General features: G+C 44.2%; 1 protein-coding gene across 2 annotated transcripts in view; it reads left to right on the top strand.

Moving 5' to 3' along the window:
• The window catches only part of mapk8ip1b (mitogen-activated protein kinase 8 interacting protein 1b), a 151,326-nt gene that overhangs the window by 51,331 nt on the left and 76,920 nt on the right, over window positions 1-23,075 (top strand). The gene's annotated exons all lie outside the window — the stretch shown is intronic.

Below are 23,075 nucleotides of genomic sequence, written 5' to 3'. Positions count from 1 at the left end.
CCTTGGGTATATTTAATGCAGAGGTTGACAGGTTATAGAGACATAGAGAAGTACAGCACGGAAACAGGCCCTTCAGCTGATTTAGTCCATGCTGAAACCATTTGAACTCCCATTGACCTGCACCCAGACCATAGCCCTCCATATCCCAACTATCCATGTACCTATCCAAACTTCTTTTGAATGTTAAAATTGAGCTCACAAGGACCACTTGCACTGACAGCTTGTTCCACACTCTCACCATCCTCTGAGTGGTTTCTCCTCATATTCCCCTCAAACCTCTCACCTTTCACCCCTAAGCCATGACCTCTGATTGTAGTCCAACTGAACCTCAGTGAAAAAAGCCTGTTTGCATTTACCCTATTTATACTTCCCATAATTTTGTATACCTCAGTTTTCTATGCTCCAGAAAATACAGTCTTAGCTTATTCAATCTTTTCTTATAACTCAGGTCCTCCAGACCTCACAGCATCCTTTTAAAATTTCTCTGATCACTTTCTATCTTTCTTACACCTTTTCTGTAGGTAGGTGACCAAAACTGCACTCAGTGCTCCAAATTAGGCCTCACCAACATCTTAGACAACTTCAACATAACATCCCATCTTCTGTACTCAATCCATTGATTTATGAAGGTCAATGTGCCAAAACTTTTTTTTACAACCCTTTCTACCTGTAACAACACAATCAATGAATTATGTACCTGTGTTCTGAGATCCCTTTGTTCTACCACACTCCTCAGAGTGTAAGATGGAATGGTCTTGTCATTCATCATGTAAGACCTACCCTCGTTGGTTCCACTGGTGCAAAACCTTGCACTTGTCTGCATTAAATTCCATCTGCCATTTTGCAGCCCATTTTTCCACCTAGTGCAGATCCCTTTGCAAGCCTTTCTCGCTGTCCACTACATCCCCAATCTTGGTGTCACCTGCAAATTTGCTGATCCAGTTAACCGCATTATCATTGAGATCATTGATATAGAAGGTCTCAGCACCAATCCCTGTGGCACACTACTAGTCACAGGCCTCCATTCAGAGAGGTAACCCTCTACTACCACTCTCAGGCTTCTCGTACAAAGCCAATGTCTAATCATATTTGCTACCTCATTCTGAATGCTGGACAACTGAACCTTCATGACCAGCCTCTTTGTAGGACCTTGATTAGTGAGGTTCTTGATTAGTCAGGGCACCAAAAGTTGGGGAGAAGACAGCAGAATGAGGTTGAGATGGATAATAAATCAGCCATGATGGAATGGTGGAGCAGATTTGATGGGCTGGAATGGCCTAATTTTGCTCCTACTGTATGTCTTATGGTCTGTAATCAACCCGACTGAGGTGAATTCCAGTTCATCCTTCTCTCTGTTTCTAATCTGCATTTTCTTCTCTGCTTAATCATATTACCTGCCTGATGCCTCTTGCTGACGAAGGATGCTTCACACTCATCGACAGTATTTCTGCAGTGGCGTCCCACGGCCTGAGCTTTGCACTGCTTGCAGGACTCTACAGAATGGCCTAATTCTGCTCCTATCTCTATTTAGCTCCTATGGAGTTATTTAGGCTTCTCCAGATTTTAAGATTTCTACTATTGGCAGATGGACCCACAGCAGGCACAAACCTAAACTCCAGAATTCCCTTCCCAACTGTTAATGCCTCTCTCTCTGTAAGACAGCTTTAATCCCAACCTCTTGGGTGTAACAATCCCTAACCTGTCCCTGAAGTCCCTTAGAAAACCTGGTGACAAATCCTTCTTCAATGATGTGCTTGTGGAATAGTGCAAGGGGACTAATACAAGGGGGTATAATTTAAAGTGATTGGAGGAAAATATAAGGGGGATGTCAGGTGGGTTTTTTATACAGAGTGGTGGGTGTGTGGAATGTGCTGCCAGAGGTGGTGGTACATGGATAAAAGAAAAAAGGAGGGCTATGAAGGAGCAAAGGTGTTTTACACAGTGAGTGCTAAGTGCATGGAACACCCTGCCGGGGTGACGGTTGAGGCAGATACATCAGGGACATTTAAGAGACTCTTAAATTTCACATGGATGAAAGAACAACAGAGCTCTTTGTGAGTAGGAAGCATTAGATGGATCTTAGAGTAAGTTAAAAGGTTAGCACAATATTGTGGGCCTGCACTCTGATGCATTATTCTGTGTTCCATACTGCTATGTTAAAGGTGATATTTAAGTATCTACCCAAGGTCTCTTTCCCTTTTGTTCACTTTTTCTCATCCCTCCTCTTCTCAATACATCAACTCCTCATCATCCCCCACCTGATTCCATCTGCCTATTCTCCCCCCCCCCCAATCTACTTGAGTTTGTTTCTGTTATTTATTTAGAGATACAGCGTGAAATAGGTCCATCTGGCCCAATAAGCCATGTTACCAGCAACCCACTGACCTAATCACAGGACAATTTACCAAATGACCAGTTAACCTACTAACCAATGTGTGTTTGGACTGTGGGAGGAAACCAGAGCATGCAGAGGTAACCTATGTGCTCACGGGAAGAACATACAAACTTTTGTCAGAGGACATCTGGAATAATGCTCTGAACTCCAAATGGCCTGAGCTGTATTGGCGTTGTGCTAAACAGTACACCACTGGGGCAGTTCTCTCTTGGTTCCCAAACAAGTGTGTTGCTGACGGTCTGTTTTTTCAAATGGCAAAGCAGGACGCAATTCAGAACTATAGAAAGGCTATATTTATTTAAAAAATATATATTTTATTGCAATATCCGAGAAGAAATAATAAAGCAATCTTTAAGTCATATTGTTGTTGTTGTTCTTTAAGCCCATCATACCTACTGGGTCTTAGGCCACTAACAGCGTTCACCACAGTCCGTAGATGAAGGGTCTGGGCCCGAAACGTTGACTGCTCGTTTCCACGGATGCTGCCCGACGTGCTGAGTTCCTCCAGCGTGTTGTATGTGCACTCACCAGAGTCCTCTGTCCTGGGCTAATAGAAGGCTGTTTGGCCCTGTGGCTTCAACTTTCACCACATGACTTCATGCACCTTCTAGGCAAAGATCCAGGGATGAGGTCTTTGGAGCCTCTGTTGATGTTTCTGTAGCTCTGGGTTTTTATGGGATGGGGTTGCTAGCCTCATGCCCAACCCTCCTCCTCTCAAGTCAAGTCAAGTCAAGTCAAGTCAAATTTATTGTCATTTCAACCATAAACTGCTTATACAGTACACAGTAAAAATGAAACAACGTTCCTCCAGGACCCTGGTGCTACATGAAACACAAAACTACTGCACTAGACTACAGACCTGCACAGGACTACATAAAATGCACAAAACAGTGCAGGGCAGTACAATAATTATACAAACAAGACAATTGGCACAGTAAAGGACAAATTACAATATAATAATAAATGATGTAGATGTCAGTCTGGACTCTGAGTATTGAAGAACCTGTTGGCTTGGAGGAACAGCTGGGTTTGGGACCGCCCATGGGTGGAGTTAAGTCACAGTGTTGTACGCACAGAATTAGGCCCATCGTGATCCTACTGACCACTGGAACTATCCAAAATAATCCCATTTGCAATGTTGGGTCTGTACCCTTCTCTACCTTGCTAATGCAATGGGTCTAGTTGTCTCTCAAACACTGTGAGAGTCTCTGTCACCACCATCTCTTTGGTTAGTATGTTCTAGATACAGTGCTTAAAATGAAATATTCCCCCTCAGATGCTCTCTAAACCTCCTATTTATCATCTCAAACCTGTGCCCTCTTGTCTTAGACATGTCTCTATAGTTACCCTGCTATTTGTCTTTGAAATATTATTGCTTATTCATTTATTTTTTTCTGTTTGTGCTTGCATGATTTGTTGTCTTTTGCACATTAGTTGTTTGTTGTGTGCAGTTTTTCATTGATTCTGTTGAGTTTCTTTGTGAATGCCCACAAGAAGATGAATCTCATGGTTGTATATTTGATGCACCATCAATAACTCACACTGAGACGTAAGGCGAGATATCGGCTTTTATTGACTGGAAGAAGGAACCAGGAGTGAGTGTCCATCATACTATGTCCTGGAGACTGAGGCTGAGCGTCAGGCCTCAGATCGCCTTTATACAGGGGCCTGTGGGAGGAGCCACAGGAGCAGTCAGCAGGGGGCGTGTCCAGACAGGCACATAGTTCACCACAATATTGTGACCTATATGTACTTTGATAACAGATTTACTTCGAACTTTGAATAGGAAAGATGCTGCTAAACTGGAAAGAGTGCAGAAAAGAGTTATCAGGATGTTGCTGAGACTTATGGGCCTGAGCTACAGGGAGAGGGTGGACAGGCTAGGACTTCATTCCTTGGGTATGGTTTCCCAACCTGGGGTCCACAGACCTCTAGCTTAACGGTGCTGGCCCAGAGCATAAAAAAAGGTTGGGAACCCTTTTTAGAGTGTGAGAGACCGAGAGGTGGTCCTGTGGAGATGTGTAAAATCACGAGGGACGTAGACAGGGTGAATGTACTTGGGCTCCGCCCCCCCCCCCCCCCCCCACTGTTGGGGAATCAAAAACTAGACGGCATGAGGTGAAAGAGATTTAATAGGAACTTTATGGGCAAACCTTTTGTGGTGAACTACATATACCTGTCTGGACACGCCCCCTGCAGACTGCTCCTGTGGCTCCTCCCACAGACCCCGGTATAAAGGCGATCGAGGCCCGAGCCCGGCCTCTCTGTCTCCAGGATGTAGTATGGTGGTCACTCACTGCTTGTTCCTTCTTCCAGTCAATAAAAGCCGATATCTCGCCTTTACGTCTCAGAGTGAGTTACTGATGGTGCATCACCTTTACACTATGGGTGGTATCTATGTACCAGAGGAAGTGGTTGAGACAATTTTTAATTGATAATTGGACAGGTACATGGATTGGAAAGGTTTCAAAGGTTGGCAAATGGGACCAGTTAGAATGGGGCTTCTTGGTTAGAATGGCTCTGCTGGGCCAAATAGCCTGTTTCTGTGATATATGACTCCATGAGAGAAAAATATTCTTAGCATTTACTTGTTTGTGCCATTGATATTTTATATACTGAATCTGGAAAAAATTTGTAAAACATGTAGCTCAGGTGATTGATAGTTGGGTTGAGTTGTTCTTCAATCTTGACAATTTACTTGGAAATGTTTCAACACATATGAGGAGATGTCATCAGTGCACTCTTGATGTCTCTTTGGTGACAGAACATTTGCAAATAGATTGTCAAGATTGGAGAACAGCACAACACAACCATACTGTGCCTCTCTTCCCCCTACCCCCTCCGACCCAGTCTGCTCTACTCTGGGTTAAACAAACCCAGGCCATCCAACCCCACCTTTTTAAATAAGCTCCCTGCAATTCCGGGCAAAATCTTGGTGTTGTAGAGTTACACAGCACAGAAAAAGGCCATTCAGCCCAGTTGCTCTATGTTGACCAAGCTATCCTAGTGAATCTCCTTTGCCCTCTCTCGAGCACAGGGATACTCTGTCTGAGTGAATGAAGTTATTTATTATTTCTAAATTATCTCAAGAAGATTAGATTAGCTAGAATTTTGCATCACAGGGGAATTGAGGGTTATGGAGGTAAGGCAGGTAGGTAGAGCTGAGTCAACAGCAAGATCAGCCACTGAACGGTGGAGCAGGCTTGATGAGCCAAATGGCCTTCTCCCACTCCTAATTATTACAATCAGTGGGATTGTTCTGAGAGCTGACATAGACTGGATGGGTCACATGGTGAACTACCTGTTAAGGAAACAGGAGGAGGCCATATGGGATTGGTCTGTGTGTTGGGAGGGACTTGATCTAGAGATGTGCCTGTGTGTTCCACGACAGAGCACTAGCGTGAAGGTGTCTGTAGCTGCGGACATCCAGTAAAGTTCTAGCAACCTTCCCATTTACCTCCTGTATGTTAGACTGCAACAGAGCACTGCCAGTGTGAAGGAATTATCATTGCCTGTGTAGGGCATAGTCTATATAAGTCACTCACCCAGAAGCTCCAATATAAAAAGGTCTTCACAGGTCCCTTTGCCTGCAGTCAGACAATGTGTAATCTTCATCTTTGTGCAGATGTAGCCTCATTTCAATTTGAGTGGAGATAAAAGCAAAGTGACTCTGATTTTTAGAATGAAATCTGGAAACAAATCCTGTCTCCCTGTTTTTCTCCTTCCCCCTCTCGCCCTCTCTGTCTTTTCCTGTGAGACTCTGTCTGTTGGTTTGTCTCCGTCTGTCTGTCTCTCTGTCTATCACATCTACATCGCCACTCCTCCCATGGTAAGTGATGCTGAAGGTGTCTCCAATTTGATCTTGTAAGTAACTTTGTAACACTTGAAAAGAATGAAAAGAAATGTTCCAGTGTCTGTTTTCCCGTGTTATTTATGGATTGATTTTAACCCCCTCCCCCAGTGAGTTTGGCTTTTTGTCCTGGGAGGAAGGTTAGGAAGTGAGGAGACACCTGGCATTGTGATCCTTGCCATGGCTTGGTTGACTCTTGGGCCTTTAGCAGCCCTCACCCTCCCCTTCTCCCCCTCCTTTTGTCGAACGAGCTGCTAATGGGTTCAATTATAGAGGAATTTGAGAAGGTGCATGGATGGGAGAGGTATGGAAGGCTATGGTCCAGGTACAGGTTGATGGGAGTAGGCAGATTAATAGTTTGCACGGACTGGATGGGCTGAAGGGCCTGCCTCTGTGGCGAAGTGTTCTGTGACTTTGATATTTTGTCTGTCCCACAGGAAGAACAACTGGCATGCCTGTAACAGTTTCACTTAAGGTTTCCGCATCACCTTTAGAGAGTGTGAGATGATAGCTTCTCCAGTACCAGCGCTGTAGACAGGCCACTGGGGACCTGAGTGAGCAGGGAAAGTAACTCTTTAATCAATCAGATTGATGGATCATGAAATTCTAGTGCAGGGACTGAGCACCAGCTGGAAAGGGGACACATTAAATACCAAAGGAGGCATATAAATAGAACAAGGAGAAGGAATGTGTTGATTGACTAAGAGACTGAGAAAAAAAGAGTTTCTTTATAAATGTATAAAATTGAACGTTTCTCATCATGACTATTTGCATGTATAATCAGAAAGTGTGAATTGGAATACTTTAGCTGTTTTGTCAATGAGATAGGTACCAAAGGAAGTGAAGTGATAGAAACATAAAAAATAGGTGCAGGAGTAGGCCATTCGGCCCTTCGAGCCTGCACTGCCATTCAGTATGATCATGGCTGATCATCCAACTCAGAACCCTGTACCTGCTTTCTCTCCATATCCGCTGATCCCTTTAGCCACAAGGGCCATATCTAACTTCCTCTTAAATATAGCTGATGAACCGGCCTCAACTGTTTCCTGTGGCAGAGAATTCCACAGATTCACCACTCTCTGTGTGAAGAAGTTTTTCTTCATCTCGGTCCTAAAAGGCTTCCCCTTTATCCTTAAACTGTGACCCCTTGTTCTGGACTTCCCCAACATCGGAAACAATCTTCCTGCATCTAGCCTGTCCAATCCCTTTAGAATTTTATACGTTTCAGTAAGATCCCCCCTCAATCTTTTAAATTCCAGTGGGTATAAGTCTAGTCGATCCAGTCTTTCTTCATATGAAAGTCCTGTCATCCCAGGAATCAATCTGGTGAACCTTCTCTGTACTCCCTCTATGGCAAGAATGTCTTTCCTCAGATTAGGGGACCAAAACTGCACACAATATTCTCGGTGCGGTCTCACCAAGGCCTTATACAACTGCAGTAGACCCTCCCTGCTCCTGTACTCAAATCCTTTTGCTATGAATGCCAACATACCCTTCACCTTTTTCACCGCCTGCTGCACCTGTATGCCCACCTTCAATGACTGGTGTACAATGACACCCAGGTCTCGTTGCATCTCCCCATTTCCTAATCGGCCACCGTTCAGATAATAATCTGTTTTCCTGTTCTTGCAACCAAAGTGAATAACCTCACATTTATCCACATTAAATTGCATCTGCCATGAATTTGCCCACTCACCTAACCAATCCAAGTCACCCTGCATCCCCTTAGCATCCTCCTCACAGCTAACACCGCCGCCCAGCTTCGTGTCATCCGCAAACTTGGAGATGCTGCATTTAATTCCCTTGTCTACATCATTAATATATATTGTAAACAACTGGGGTCCCAGCTCTGAGCCTTGCGGTACCCTGCTAGTCACTGCCTGCCATTCTGAAAAGGTCCCATTTACTCCCACTCTTTTCTTCCTGTCTGCCAACCAATTCTCTATCCACATCAATACCATACCGCCAATACTGTGTGCTTTAAGCTTGCACACTAATCTCCTGTGTGGGACCTTGTCAAAAGCCTTTTGAAAATCTAAATATACCACAACCACTGGCTCTCCCCTATCCACTCTACTAGTTACATCTTCAAAAAATTCTATAAGGTTCGTCAGACATGATGGAGACAGGTACAATAACAACATATAAAAGACACTTGGACAGCTACTTAGATTAGGTGCTGCAGTAGTGCAGCGGTTAGCACATTGCTATTGCAGCTCAGCCCAGTGTGTTGGAGTTCAGAGTTCAGTTTCGGTGTCGTCTTTAGGGGTCTGCGGTCCTCCCTGTGGAATGCGTGTGTTTCCTTGGGCACTCCAATTTCCTCCCACGATCCGAAGATGTACCTGGAAGCTTACTTGGTCATTGTAAATCGTCCCGTGATTAGGTTAGGGTTAAATCAGGGTTGTCAGTCGTCGCTAGGGTGGCGCGGCTTGAAGGGTTGGGAGGATCTATTCCGTGCTGTAACGCCAAATAAAATAAATATAAGTTTGGAAGGGTATGGGCTAAAGCAGAGTAAATGGGAGCTTAGTTGAGCATTTTGACCAGCATGGATCAGATGGGCTGAAGGGCTGGTTTGCATGATATATGACACTGTGACTCCAACATACAGATTTAAAACTATTGACAAGAGTCCAAAAGGATGTTCAGATGAAATCAGAATCAGAAGCAAATCTACCAACTACTCTTTCTTTTTCCTGCAGCCTATAGCCTGTAGCTTGCCTTTTGAAGATGTGTTTCTGAGCCACCTGTATGACCTGGCAGTTGTGCGGTATTCTGGCGAATTCACTGAATTAGAGTCTTGAAGGTGCAATGCAGTTGTGGCAGGACCTGAGAGCGAGGAACGAGCCTATGTTTGGCCATTGTTAGAGGAGACTTGGAGCAGAATGAAAAGGTTGGGTACGGGCCGAATCGAGGTGGAGGGTTCTGGGCCCCAGAGGGAGGAACGAGCCTATGTTTGGCCATTGTTGGAGGAGACTTGGAGCAGAATGAAAAGGTTGGGTACGGGCCGAATCGAGGTGGAGGGGTCTGGGCCCCAGAGGGAGGAACGAGCCTATGTTTGGCCATTGTTGGAGGAGACTTGGAGCAGAATGAAAAGGTTGGGTACAGGCCGAATCGAGGTGGAGGGGTCTGGGCCCCAGAGGGAGAAACGAGCCTATGTTTGGCCATTGCCAGAGTGGACTCGAGGCAGAATTGAAATGACAAGGCCCAAGCCTGAAAGTGTGGAATGAGGCGATGTTTGGCTAATTTAAGCGCAGGGCCAGATTAGAAATGTCTGTGCTAGAGCCAAGGGATGGACTGAATTCAGCTTGCTGTTTTGTGAGATTAACTCGTCTCTGCACTGAACTAAGGCTGTGACCTGCAACTAACAGGCTCCTGGATCAGCTGCAGTGATGAACGGGCTTCGTGGCTGTGGACTCCCCTTTGTGAACTTTCGTTCAGAGTGTTATTTGTTTACTTTTTACTTTTTATTGTTACCACAATTGGTTCTTTTATCGCACCTTGGGTGCATGATGGTTTTTTAAATGGGTTCTATTGGGTTTCTTTGTTTTGTGGCTGCCTATAAGAAGACGAATGTCGAGGTTGTGTATCGTATGCATACTTTGATAATACATAGACTTTGAGCTTTCAGGTTTATTCAACGTAGGTCATGAAATTTGTTGTTTTGCAGCAGCAGTACAATGCAAGACATAAAAATTGCTGGGAAGTTAAACATAAGTAATAAGAGCAAATAAGATCATATTGATCAGAAGCAGAATTGGGCCATTCAGCCCATCACATCTGCTCTGCCATTTCATCATGGCTGATCCATTTCTCTTTTAACCCCATTTTCCTGCCTTCTCTCTGTAACCTTCCACACCCTGATGAATCAAGAACCTATCAACCTATATTTTAAATGGATCCAGTGACCTGGCCTCCACAGCCATCTGTGACAATGAATTCTACAGATTTACCAACCTCTGGTTAAAGAAATTCCTCATCATCTCTGTTCTAAATCATCACTGTATATTTTGAGGTTGTGCCCTCTGGTCCTAGACTCCCCCATTACTACTTCTCCAGCATCATTTTCCAGCAGACCAATATCCTCTCTTGCCTCTCTTTTACACTTTATATATTGAGATAAAACAGGGTATCATTTTTAATATTATTAACAAGCTTACCTTCATATTTTATCTTTCCCCTCTTATGGTTTTTTTAGTTGCCTTCTGTTGGTTGCTAAAAATTTCCTAATCCTCTAACTTCCCATTATATGCTTTCTCTTTGGCTTTTATTCAGCTTTGACTTCCCTTGTCAGCCATAGTTGTGTCTTCCTGCCTTTAGAATGCTTTCTCTTTTTTGGGATGTACAGATATCTGTTCTGCACCTTCTGAATTGTTCCCAGAAACTCAAGCCATAGCTGTTCTGCTACCATCACTGCCAATGTCCCCTTCCAATCAACTTTGGCCAGCTCCTCCCTCGTGCCTCTGTAATTCCCTTTGCCCCACTGTAATACTGATGCATCTGACCTGAGCTTCTCCCTCTCAAATTTCAGGGTGAATCCTATCATAATAGATCACTTTTTCCTAAGGGTACCTTTACCTTAAGCTCCCTAATCATATCCAATTCATTACACAACACCCAATCCAGAATTGCTGATCCCCCTAGTGGGCTCAACCACAAGCTGCTCCCAAAATCCATCTCAAAGTTATTCCACAAATTCTCTCTCTCGGGATCCAGCATCAGCTTGATTTTCCCAACCTATCTGCGTATTGGAATCTCCAATGACCAGTGTAACATTGCTTTTTTGACATGCTTTTTCTTTCTCCCACTGTAATTTGTAGACCGCATCCCAGCTACAGTTCGGAGGTCTGTAAATAACTTCCATCAGGGTCTTCTCATCCTTGCAGTTTCTTAATTCTACCCACAAGGATTCTCTGTCTTCCAATTATACTGACATTGGAGAGGGTTCAGAGAAGTTTCACGAGAATGATTCCAGGAATGAAAGGGTTACCATATGAGGAACATCTGGCAGCTCTTGAACTGTATTCCCTGGAGTTCAGGAGAATGAGGGAGGATCTCATAGGGACATTTTGAATGTTTAAAGTCCTGAACAGATTAGATATGGCAAAGTTATTTCCCATGGTAGGGGACTCTAGGACAAGAGGGCACAACTTCAGGATTGAAGGACATCCATTTGGAACAGAGATGTGGAGAAATTACTTTAGTTAGAGGGTGGTAAATCTGTAGAATTTGTTGCCACGAATGGCTGTGGAGGCCAAGTCATTGGGTGCATTTAAAGTAGAGATAGATAGGTTCTTGATTAGCCAGGGCATCAGAGGGTATGGGGAGAAGGCAGGGGAGTGGGGATGACTGGAAGAATTGGATCAGCCCATGATTGAATGGCAGAGCAGACTAGATGGGCCAAATGGCCTACTTCTGCTCCTATATTTTATGGCTTTACTGTCTAATTCTATGTCACCACTTTCATTTTTTTACCAGCAGAACCACTCCTCCTCCTCTGCTTGCCTGCTTGTCCTTTCATTTGATTGTGTAACCTTGGATATTAACCTCCAAATTACAATCATCTTTCAGCCGTGACTCTGTGATACCACAACGTCCTATCTGCCAATCTCTAACTGCACTACAAGGTTGCCTACCTTATTAACTGCATACATTCAAATACAGTATAACATTTTCAGTCCTATATTTGACTCCCTTTTCAGTTTTGTCCCCCATTTACACTGAAACACATTCCACTGATTGCAATTTTGCCTCATCCTTCCTGATAGTCTCTCTATACACAACGTCTGCTTGTAAACCAACATCCCTATCCTCAGGCCTATCACTCCAGTTTCCATTCCCCTGAATATTAGTTTGAACCCCTCCCTACGGCTCTAACAAACAAAGATATTTGTCCCCTTCGGTTCAGGTACAACCCGTCCTTTTGTACAGATTGTACCTTCCCCAAAAGAGATCCCATTGGACCATAAGTCTGAAACCCCGTCCCCTGCAGAGGAATAATGTGTAATTGTATGGACCGCAGCAGGTTGACTGTTCTCTGTATGTCTAACACCAACATCTGGAAATGCAGACAAAGTCATATTTATTTATTTAGATTTACTAATGTGGAGATACAACACAGGACAGGTTCTTCCAGCCCAATGAGCCATATGGCCCAGCAACCCACCGATATAACTCGAGCCTAATCACAGGACAATTTACAATGACCAATTAAGCAACAAGCCAGTATGTCTTTTAACTGTGGGAGGAAACCCACACGGTCATGGGGAAAATGTACGAACTCCGTACAGACGACACTGGAATCGAACTTAAACACTGACACCCCAAATTATGGTAGTGTCACGCTAACCACTACATTACCTTGGTGCCCCCATGTTTGGTGACCCAGTTATTTGTCTCTTTCCATGTTGCCTTACAATACCGAAGGCTGTTCAGCCCACTGAGAATGTGCCCCAGTTCATAAAGCAATTCTCTGTAATCTCTTCTCCCCACCCACTCTGCTAACGAACTGTTCACCAGTACACCAAGGGAGTTTACTGTGTTCAGTTAATCTATAAACTGGAACACTCAGTGAAAACCTTCACTGTCCCAGAGAAAATCAGAATCAGGTTTATTATCACTGGCACCAGCCTGCCTGTCATCAAGGCTATATATACAGAAAGGTGCCAGAAAAGGGCCAGTAAGATCATGAAAGATCCCACCCACCCTGCTCATGGACTGTTTGTCCCACTCCCATCAGGGAGGAGGCTACATAGCATCCACACCAGGACCACCAGACTGAAAAGCAGTTGCTTTCCCTAAGCAGAAAGGCTGACCAACACCTCCACCCACTAACGCACCCCTCCATACTCACAACCACCACTACTTTATCATTTCCTGTCAGAGTCACATTACGTACAGACACTCCCGTGCCCAGTGTCACTTTATGAACATAAAATCAATCTATGTACGCATGTAAGTTACCTTATGGATTTACTACATATTGTGTTTTTAACTATTTCATTCTTTATTTTATTGTGTTTTGTTTTTGTGCTGCATCAGATCCGGAGTAACAGTTATTTTGTATTCCTTTACACTTGTACACTGGAAATGACATTACACAATCTTAAAGTCTTGATATTTGGGAAATTTGTTGTCTTGTGGCCACAATAAAATACATAAAATTTACGGTAAGTTACAATAAGGAATACTGTATATAAAAAAAAGTAATGCAAAAAGTAATTCTTTCTGGGCCGAAGGGCATGTATTGTGCTGTAGGGTTTCTATGTTTTTAAAAAGAGAGCAAAATAGTGAGGTAGAGTTCATGGGTTCATGGGCCATTCAGGTACCTGACTGTGGAGGGGAAGGAGCTGTTCCTAAAATGTAGAGTGTCTGTCTTCAGGCTCCGGTATCCCCTCCCTGGCGATAGTAATAAGACAATGGTACGGGTCCTTCATGATAGATGCTGCCTTCTTGAGGCATCAGCTCTTGAGGATGTCCTCGATGGGAGGCTGGTGCCCATGATGGAGCTGGCTGAGTTTACAACTCGCTGCAGCCTTTTTCAGTGTTGTGCAGTGGAGTCTCAACACCAGACGGTGATGGAACCAATCAGTGTACCCTCCGTGGTACGTTGTAGAAATGTGCTGGAGTCTTTGTTGAGACATGAAATCCCCTCAAACTCCGAATGAAATGGAACTGTTGTGGTGCCTTTTTCATAATTGCTTCAATGTTTCGTGCCCAGGATAGATCTTCAGAGATTGTGTCACTCATGAACTTGAAACCCTCACAGAGAACGGTGCAAAAAACAACACGTCTAGAAATAAAATGGCCATCGAGTGCATTTATTCGAGAAATGTTCTGATTGCTTCCATTTTAAAAGAGAACTGGGCTGTGTGGGAAGGAAGCATTAGATTGATCTTAGAGTAGGTTAAAAAGTTGGCACAGTATCGTGGGCCAAAGGGTCTGTACTGTGCTGTACGTTCCTATGTTCTGTCCCATAAGTGTGCAGGTCTGTAGGTGAATTGGCCCCTGCAAATAACTGATTGGTCACTTTATTAGATACCTCCTAAAGTGGTCACTGAGTGTATGTTTGTGGTCTTCTGCCCATCCACTCAAAGGTTCGATGTGTTGTGTGTTCAGAGATGCTCTTCTGCACGTCACTGTTGCAATACATTATTATTTGAGTTATTGCCACCTTCCTGTCAGCTTGAACCAGTCTGCCCATTATCGCTGACCGCTCTCATTAACAAGGCATTTTTGCCCACAGGGCTATTGCTAATTAGATTTTTTTAAAAAGATTTTCACACCATTCCCTGGGTAACTCTAGAGATGATTGTGTGTGAAATTTCCAGGAGATCACCAGTTTCTGAGATCCTCTTACCACCCTGTCTGGCGCCAATAAACATTCCACAGTCAAAGTCACTTAGATCACATGCCTTCCCCATTCTTCCCTCTTGCCCATGTCTGCATGCTTTTACACATTGAGTTGCTGCCACATGATTGGTTGATCAGGTATTTGCATTAACAAGCAGGTGCACAGCTGTACTTAATAAAGTGGCCACTGAGAGTAAGTTGAATTTGGAGAGAGTTGATAGAAATGTGGGGTGAATAAAAATAGAATTAGTGTAAATGGGTGGTTAATGGGCAACACAGATTTAATGTGCGGAAGCGTCTCTCTGTGCCATGTGTGATGTACCCTGAGAGTTCATAGTTTCAGTGGGCTGTGGAGATTGATCGATTTATTTATTTATTTGATGGACAATCGAATGTTATGGTTTCTCTGCAGCTTGTCTTGAACTTACAAGGACAGTCACAGACACACACAGTTAGAGTCAAGATGGATTCGGTCAATGGAAGACACCAGTGAGTTGGTAGCTAGTTTAAACTTTCAGTAGCCCAAAAAGGGTGAGTTGAGATTGATCCAGAGTATCGATAAATGACTCTCACAAGTTTCTGCAACTAGAACAAGTTTGCAGAGAGGAGAGGAAGGTTTGAAACAGAAGAAACCTAGTGAGAAAGAGATCACTGTTTGGACTCTCTCTCTAAATAGCTCATGAGGGTGAGTTTGTTTCCATTCGAATATGAAAGCGTGATTGTCACTTAGTTAAACCACAGGAGTGGGTTCTTTGGTGAGGGGAAAACCTTTGTGAATACCACATGTGTGTTTACCCTTTGTCTGGGTGTGGTAGTTCACTGAAGACAGGCACCCCTGTGACAAATCACTGTTGGGAGTTATTTCGTATGCCGTGTAACTGGATAAGTGGCTATCACGTTGTGTGTTTGAGGTAACCTTCTGGAATCTACCGGTGTGTCGACCCTTGCCTGGGTGGTGACTCCCTTGAAGATGGTCCCCTTTGTGATGAGCTACTGTTGGTGATAATCCACAGGTGGATTCTGTTTGAGTATCCTGTGGCCACCACTTTGGAGATGACCCATAGCTGAATTCGGGTGTGGTACCACCTGTGTTGAAAGGATATTCGTTGAAGATCACTTTTGATGATACTTTGTGTGTGGAGTGGAACAACTTTGGAGATAAAACCTACTGCTATTGTTATTTTGTGATGCTGTTATGGAATCTGTGGAATAGCGACGTAATTACCTTCTGACAACATTTGCCTTAGGATTACAAATATCTCACATTAATTAACCCGTGGATTTGAACTGAACTTTTTTTTACATACTATCGTAAGGCTGTTACTCTAGCCACCTGAGCTTGGGAACTTTATTTTTACACCTGTAGAACCATAGAACTATAGAACATTACAGCACAGAAACAGGCCTTTTGGCCCTTCGTGGCTGTGCTGAACTTTTTTTCTGCCTAGTCCCACTGACCTGCACCTGGCCCATATCCCTCCATACACCTCTCATCCATGTACATGTCCAAGTTTTTCTTAAATGTTAAAAGTGAGCCCACATTTACCGCTTCATCTGGCAGCTCATTCCACACTCCCACCACTGTCTGTGTGAAGAAGCCCCCCCAATGTTCCCTTTAAACTTTTCCCCCTTCACCCTTAACCCATGACCTCTTTTTTTTCTCCCTTAGCCTCAGTGGAAAAAGCCTGCTTGCATTCACTCTATCTATACCCATCATAATTTTATACACCTCTATCAAGTCTCCCCTCATTCTTCTACGCTCCAGGGAATAAAGTCCTAACCTATTCAACCTTTCTCTGTAACTCAGTTTCTCAAGTCCCAGCAACATCCTTGAAACCTTCTCTGCACTCTTTCAACCTTATTAATATCCTTCCTGTTCGGTGTAATTCGGTGACCAAAACTGCAGACAATACTCCAAATTCGGTCTCACCAATGTCTTGTACAATCTGACCATAACATTCCAACTCTTATACTCAATACTTTGATTTATAAAGGCCAATGTACCAAAAGCTCTCTTTATGACCCTCTCTACTTGTGACCTACATATGCATAACACCAGTAACTCTTGATTTACTTGGTTTAAGTTACTATATGACGTAGTTACTAATAAAATAGTGTTTTGTTAACAGCAAAGCCAGGCTCCAGGGATGTCCTATTGCTGCAAATACTTTTGCAGGATTGCGTGTATGTGACACATGTCTTACAAAGACCCTATTCTTCCTTTTTGCTGTATCTCGTGTACAAAAAGAAGGAAATAATAAGTGATGCAGCATATTGTGCTAAAGTCTGAGGAACATTTATATGTGGTTGGGGTGATGAAGACTCCTGCACGGTACTGTAGTGATTTTATGTATTGTTCCACACAGCTGCTGCAAAAAAATTTCTTTACGTGTGTGTGATGGTAAACCTGATTCTGATCTGGGATTCAATTGTGGTCTGAGAGTGGGAAGGGAGCAGGGAGAGATGCATCTTGGTTGGAAAAAGGAGAGGGGGGGGGAGTGTGAAGCACCAGAGAGGCATTCTGTATTGATCAATAAACTAATTGTTTGATATCAAATGACCTTGCCTCCTTGCCTGGTGCTTTGAGGCTGGGTGTGTCTGCATCCCCCCCCCCCCCCCCCCCCACCGCCCCAGCACTTCTCCTCTGCCACCTATCTCACCTGCCTCCTGTGGCGCTCTACCCTGGCCATTCCCAACATCCTTTTCTCCTGCCAGATTTATAAACTCACTCTCCGCTCCACGTTGACAAATACAGTCCTGTGCAAAAGTCTTGTTGGGTGCCCTAGCTATGTACAATACACGTGCCCAAGACTTTTGCACAGTACTATACATGACATTTGAAGTTGGTTCTGCATTTCCGATTGAATTCTTCCCCACAGTGCAGAGAGTGGGTAATACTTAATACCATCAGAATCAGAATCACTTTATTGCCAGTATGTGAACCATGCCAGAATTGTGGTTCAGTGCCAAGCATAAAACACAGGACAATACCATAACAGTCAGCACAATAGTGACCAACAATTTGCAAGACAATGGTGCAATCAGCCATCAGCAATCAACAATTAGAAGAATGGACACGTGCAGAATCATCAATAATCAAACTGATAGAAATGTGAACGTATGAACGAGACTCAGTAATTATGAACAGAACAAGGAGAGCAGGAAAGACCATTTAATGGATGTTGTACAGGGACAGTGAGGGTATTACACCAGCGTGAGCTTTGTTGAGAAGCTGGAGAGCCACAGGGAAGTTTACAGTTAACAGAATGTTGAGATGCTATTGAGGGAACTGATCCAGTTGACGTGTCTCTCAGATGTTAGAATGCATGAACCATTAGTTATTGGCGTCCTGGTGATATCTGAGCCATCTGCTCTGAAATACTGAATTTGTAATCTACCAAGGTTTATCTATCTCTTGCTCCCTCTCTTTCTCTCCCTCTCTTTCTCTCCCACACCCTCTCCCCCTCCTCTCTACCTCGCCTTCTCCCCTCTCCCCACTCTTTCTCCCTCTCCCCCTGTATCTCTAGCCCCCTCACTCTCCCCAGCCCCTCTCTCCCCTCCCCTCCCCAGAGTTTGCTGTGTATGTGGAGCAAGCTGCCACAGGAAGTGGTTGAGGCAGACATAATAATGTTCCCATCCTGGGATCTTGGACCCTAGGTTGGGAACCCCAGTCTAGAGTGATATGAGTCAAACACGGGAAAGACGGGATTGGCTGAAATGGGAATCTTGGTCAGTATGGATGATTTGGGGAGAAGGTCAGTTTCATTCCAGTGTGACTCTAATACAGTGGCTTCAGGCCACGACAGCTCGATTCCTAGAGGCGATACACTACTGCGCAAAAGTCTTCGGTACATTTATATAACTGATTTTATTGTACTGTACCACTGCCATTGAAGTGATGATAAACCTGATTCTGATATGGATCTCTATTGTGGTCTGAGAGTGGGAAGAGGGCAGGGAGAGGGGAATCATGGTTGGGAAAATCATTACATAATCATTACAATTGATTATAATTATCTTCTTGTTTCTGCGTTTTCCTGAGATACCTCCGTTTCTACAGGAGAAAGCTATTCTGTGTTCTATTCCCAGATTTTTCCTACTGAGTAAATTTCCTGATTCCTGTACTTTGTGAAGTGTGAGCCATATGTCCCGGTACACCTCCATCTCACTGATGTAGTTGTAAATAAATATTCCAAATTAGTCAACGACAAGACAGTACTACTGAAACCGCACACATTTGCAGACATCAGAATTAAATTTATTATCACTGACGTATCCTGTGAACTTTGTTGCTTTCTAGCAGCAACAGATAAAAATTACTATAAGTTATAAAGCTAATTAAAATAGTGCAAGGAGGAATAACAAGGTATCCATGAACAAGGTTTTATGGACCATTAAAACATCTGATGACAGAGGGGAAGAAGCTGTTATTAAAACATTGGGTGTGGTCTTCAGGTTCCTGTCCAGTGGTAGGTCATGAGAAGAGGACAGGTCCTGGGTGGAATATTGTTTGCATTTCATGGTTGCACAGGGCCTCTTGACAACTAAAGTCTGGTTTGGCAGTCCGCTTGGTGACCTTTTTAAAGATGAGCTTTATTTGTCACAGGTACATTGAAACGTACAGTGAAATGATCAATACAGTCCAAGGATGTGCTGGGGACAGCCAGCAAATCTTGCCATGCTTCCAGCACCAACATAGCATGCCCACAACTCACTAACCCAAACCAGTATGACTTTGGAATACGGGAGGAAACCAGCCGAAACACGAATGGTCATGGGGAGAATGTACAGACAGGAGTGAAATTGAACCTGGGTTACTGGTGCTGTAAGGTGTTTCACTAGTTGCTACCTACTGTGCCAGCCCATGATTTTCTCCCATGACTGGGCTCGGTATAGAAAGTGCACTTTGGGAGTCTGTTGTCAGATATTGGAATTGGTTTATTATTATTATAGTACTGAGGTACCATGAAAAGCTTCATGAAGTCTATACCAGTCACTTCTTCACATCAGTGCATTGAGGGAGTACAAGGGGAAACAATAACAATTCAGAATAAAGCAGTACAGCTACAGAGAAAGTGTAGTGCAGATGGGCAGTAAGGTGCATGATCACAAGGGGGTAGATAGTGAGGTGAACACTGCAAGAGGAGATGTCAGTCTTGTGACCCACTCTGTGTTACTGGGCTTCAGTGCTTGGGTTCGCAGCCTGGAAGAGCCGATTGGTTTGCCTCTCCTTAAGCAACACAAACAAAACGCTGGAGGAAACACACCAAGGTCAGGCAGCATTGATACATTTCAGCCCAAGACCCTTCATCAGGACGGTGCTTAAAGTGCTTTTGTCCTTGGAATAACTCCTGATGCAGCTCTGTGTCTGGTTTTGTCTGGTCCCATGGGCCAGTTTGTAAAGATTTATTGCCCTGAGGCAGCAGCGTGAATGCACATTGCAGTTGCAGGAATATGAACCTGTTCATGTCACATTTACAACGAACATTAATTCTGCACAATGCATTTCAATGGCACATGGTCTGAAGCTGCTTTACATTATAGCTGAAACAGCCGCTGAGGTGCAAGTCCCTCCTGCTGCAGGGACTCCCTACAAAGTTTCTACATCCATCCCAACACCTAGCTAATGGTTGTGGTTTGTAGACAGTCATCCTGAAGGTGAAAAGGTCACTCAGTCTTCTATGCCGATGCTGGCCCATCTGTTCTAATTCCATTTACCAGCTCTTGGTTCGTAAACGTCTACGCCTTGGCATTCAGAAGAGCTTGTGGACTTCTTGGATTGCTTCTCCTTTGACAGTCATGGCCTCTACTGTCTAGAACAGGGGTTCCCAACCTTTTTTGTGCCAGAGAGCCTTGCTATTAACTGAGGTTGGGAAGCCCTGGTCTCGAAGGACATGGGTAACATGCAGGCACCCTTTCAGATCACTTGGGAATGGGATGTCCAAGTCGCAGAGCACTCTGACTGAGAGGTACATTACCACTCCTTCAGGATGCTGGAACTAATCTTCCAGAAATGCTGGTGAGCTGTGGAGTAGCTAATGATGGAGAAGGTCCTAAGAGGCTTCCCATCTTCAATGATGGCAGGCTTCAGCATATGTGTGATTAAGGGCAAGGTTAGCAGTTAAATATCAGGAATGTTTGATGGTCAGCTGGAGTTAAGAATAATGTGGGGGTGGGGGCTCATTAAAATGTAGGGAAAACTGAAAGGCCTGGATAGAATGGACATGGAGTGGATGTTTCCAATAGACGGTGAGTCTTGGACCAGAGCGCAAAGCCTCGGAATAGAAGGATGTTGATAAGAACAGAGATGAGGAGCAATTTCTTTAGACAGAGTCTGATAAATCTGTGGAATTCCTTGTCACAGACGGATATGGAGGCCAATTTATTGGGTGTATTTGATAGGTTCTCGATTGATAATGACATCAAAGGTTATGGAGAGAAGTTTAAGTTCAAGCTTAATTGTCATTTAACTATACAAATGTATACAGCTAGGTAAATTAAACATCTTTCCTCTGGGGCCAAGGTGCAAAACACAATACACACAGTCACACACAGCACAGATGGTTATGATCCAGCACATACAGTCACAAAAATATTAGCGCTGAGTGGCATGGCCTGAAGATTGATGGTGTATGGGGTGTTGTACTAGAGCCACGTTTCTGCAAGAATGAGCACACAGCAGTTCCTCAGCTCACACTGGGTCAGCCGTAGATGGAAGCAATGCAGCTTGTTTTGCGCTGTGTCAGCAGCAAACCATCTACAGAGAGAGCACCGACGAGAGTGGCCAGCCCGCTCCTCAGCACGGTTACCATCACGTCCATCTTGCCTCTGTTCTCTCCCGCACCTTTTCCTGGTGTCCCAGAGCCTGGCCTCTGCCACACAGCTCCCCTGTTAACAGTTTTGCCCATGAACCAGACTTGCAGTATTTTGTACTACCAATGTCCATCAGGGTCTTGGGGCCATTTACTCCGTTTGTTGAACCGCGCATCACTTCCAATGCCTTCTTGCCTGGGTGGCGGTAGCAGGCATCGACATGGTACGCAGTAAGCCCGTGTTGTGCAGCTCCACTGCCATCCAGCAACCTGCTTGAGAGGAAGACTTGCAGTACTTGGTATTCTTAATATCCGACAGTGGCTTGTGGTTGTAAGAAACACATAAAGGATGAACATTTGCTCCATTTGTTGGACCTGGAGGGGCTACTACAAGCAAGATCACCAGTATCTTACCAGAATACGATAGGGATATGATAGCGTCTTTTAAGAGGCTTTTGGATAGGTACATGGAGCATAGTAAAACAGAGGGCTATGGGTAAGCCTAGTAATTTCTAAGGTAAGGACATGTTCGGCACAGCTTTGTGGGCCAAAGGGCCTGTATTGTGCTGTAGGTTTTCTACGTTCTAATAGGCAGGAGAATTGGCTAGTTTGCAATGTGGCTAGTACGATGCCGTTATGTCTCAGGGTGTTTTGGAGTTTGGTGATCAATTCCGGCACTGTCTGTAAAGAGTCTCTGTCTGTCCTCTCCGTGTCCATGTGGGTTTTCCCTGGGGGCTCTGGTTTCCTCCCACAGTCCAAAGACTTACCAATTAGGTTAATTGGTCATTGTAAATTGATTAGATTAGGGGTAATTGGATTTGTCAGGGGAAGCTGGGGCCAAGCAGCTTGAAGGGATGGAAGGGCCTGTTCCGTACTGTATCCCTAAATAAACAAAAAATGAAAAGAATGCGGTTCAAATTTGTTGAGGTATATAAAATCATGATAGGGTTGATATAGGGTGTATAACTAATTATGCACAGATACTCCTGCGTCTAACATCACTTTATGTACATATAATAAGTCTAAATATATCAGCTAATCTTATCTATATATGGACTCACTCAGCAGTTTCTTATCGTCATCATTATGTGCTGTGTCAATTGACGTAGGTGATCATGGTCCAATGACTATAATCGTTCTTGGCAAAAAGTTCGACACCAGTGGTTTCCCAATGCCTTCTTCTGGCCAGTGTCTTTGGAAGACGGGTGATCCCAGACATTATCAATACTCTTCAGAGATTGTCTGCCTGGCGTCAGTGGTCACATAACCAGAACTTGTGATATGCAACAGCTGCTCAAATGACCAATGACCCCATGGCTCCCATGCTCCCATGGCTTTACGTGACCCTGATCGGGGGAGGGAGGGGCTAAGTGGGTTCTACACCTTGCCCAAGTGTGACCTGCAAGCTAGCAGAATCAATTGTATCCAATCAGCTGTAATTGAATCGGGTGCATTGGGAGGTGGGTTGGTTTACGGGCATCTGTTGTGTGGCTGGTCTTTCACTTTGGACGGCGGTGCTGATGTTACATGGAATAGAAGCCAGTGTGGTCATTCTCCACCCAGTTCCATCCACTACCAGCTCTCACGGCTTCATCTGTCCCTGATCCAGGGGGCTAAGCAGGTGCTACAGCGTGCTCAAAGGTGACCTGCAGGCTCGTGGGGAGAAGGA

Source organism: Hypanus sabinus, chromosome 7 (genome assembly GCF_030144855.1).
Source record: "Hypanus sabinus isolate sHypSab1 chromosome 7, sHypSab1.hap1, whole genome shotgun sequence".
Lineage (NCBI taxonomy): Eukaryota > Metazoa > Chordata > Chondrichthyes > Myliobatiformes > Dasyatidae > Hypanus > Hypanus sabinus.
The sequence above is the reverse complement of the archived record's forward strand: the minus strand, read 5'-3'. Positions and strand labels throughout refer to the sequence as shown.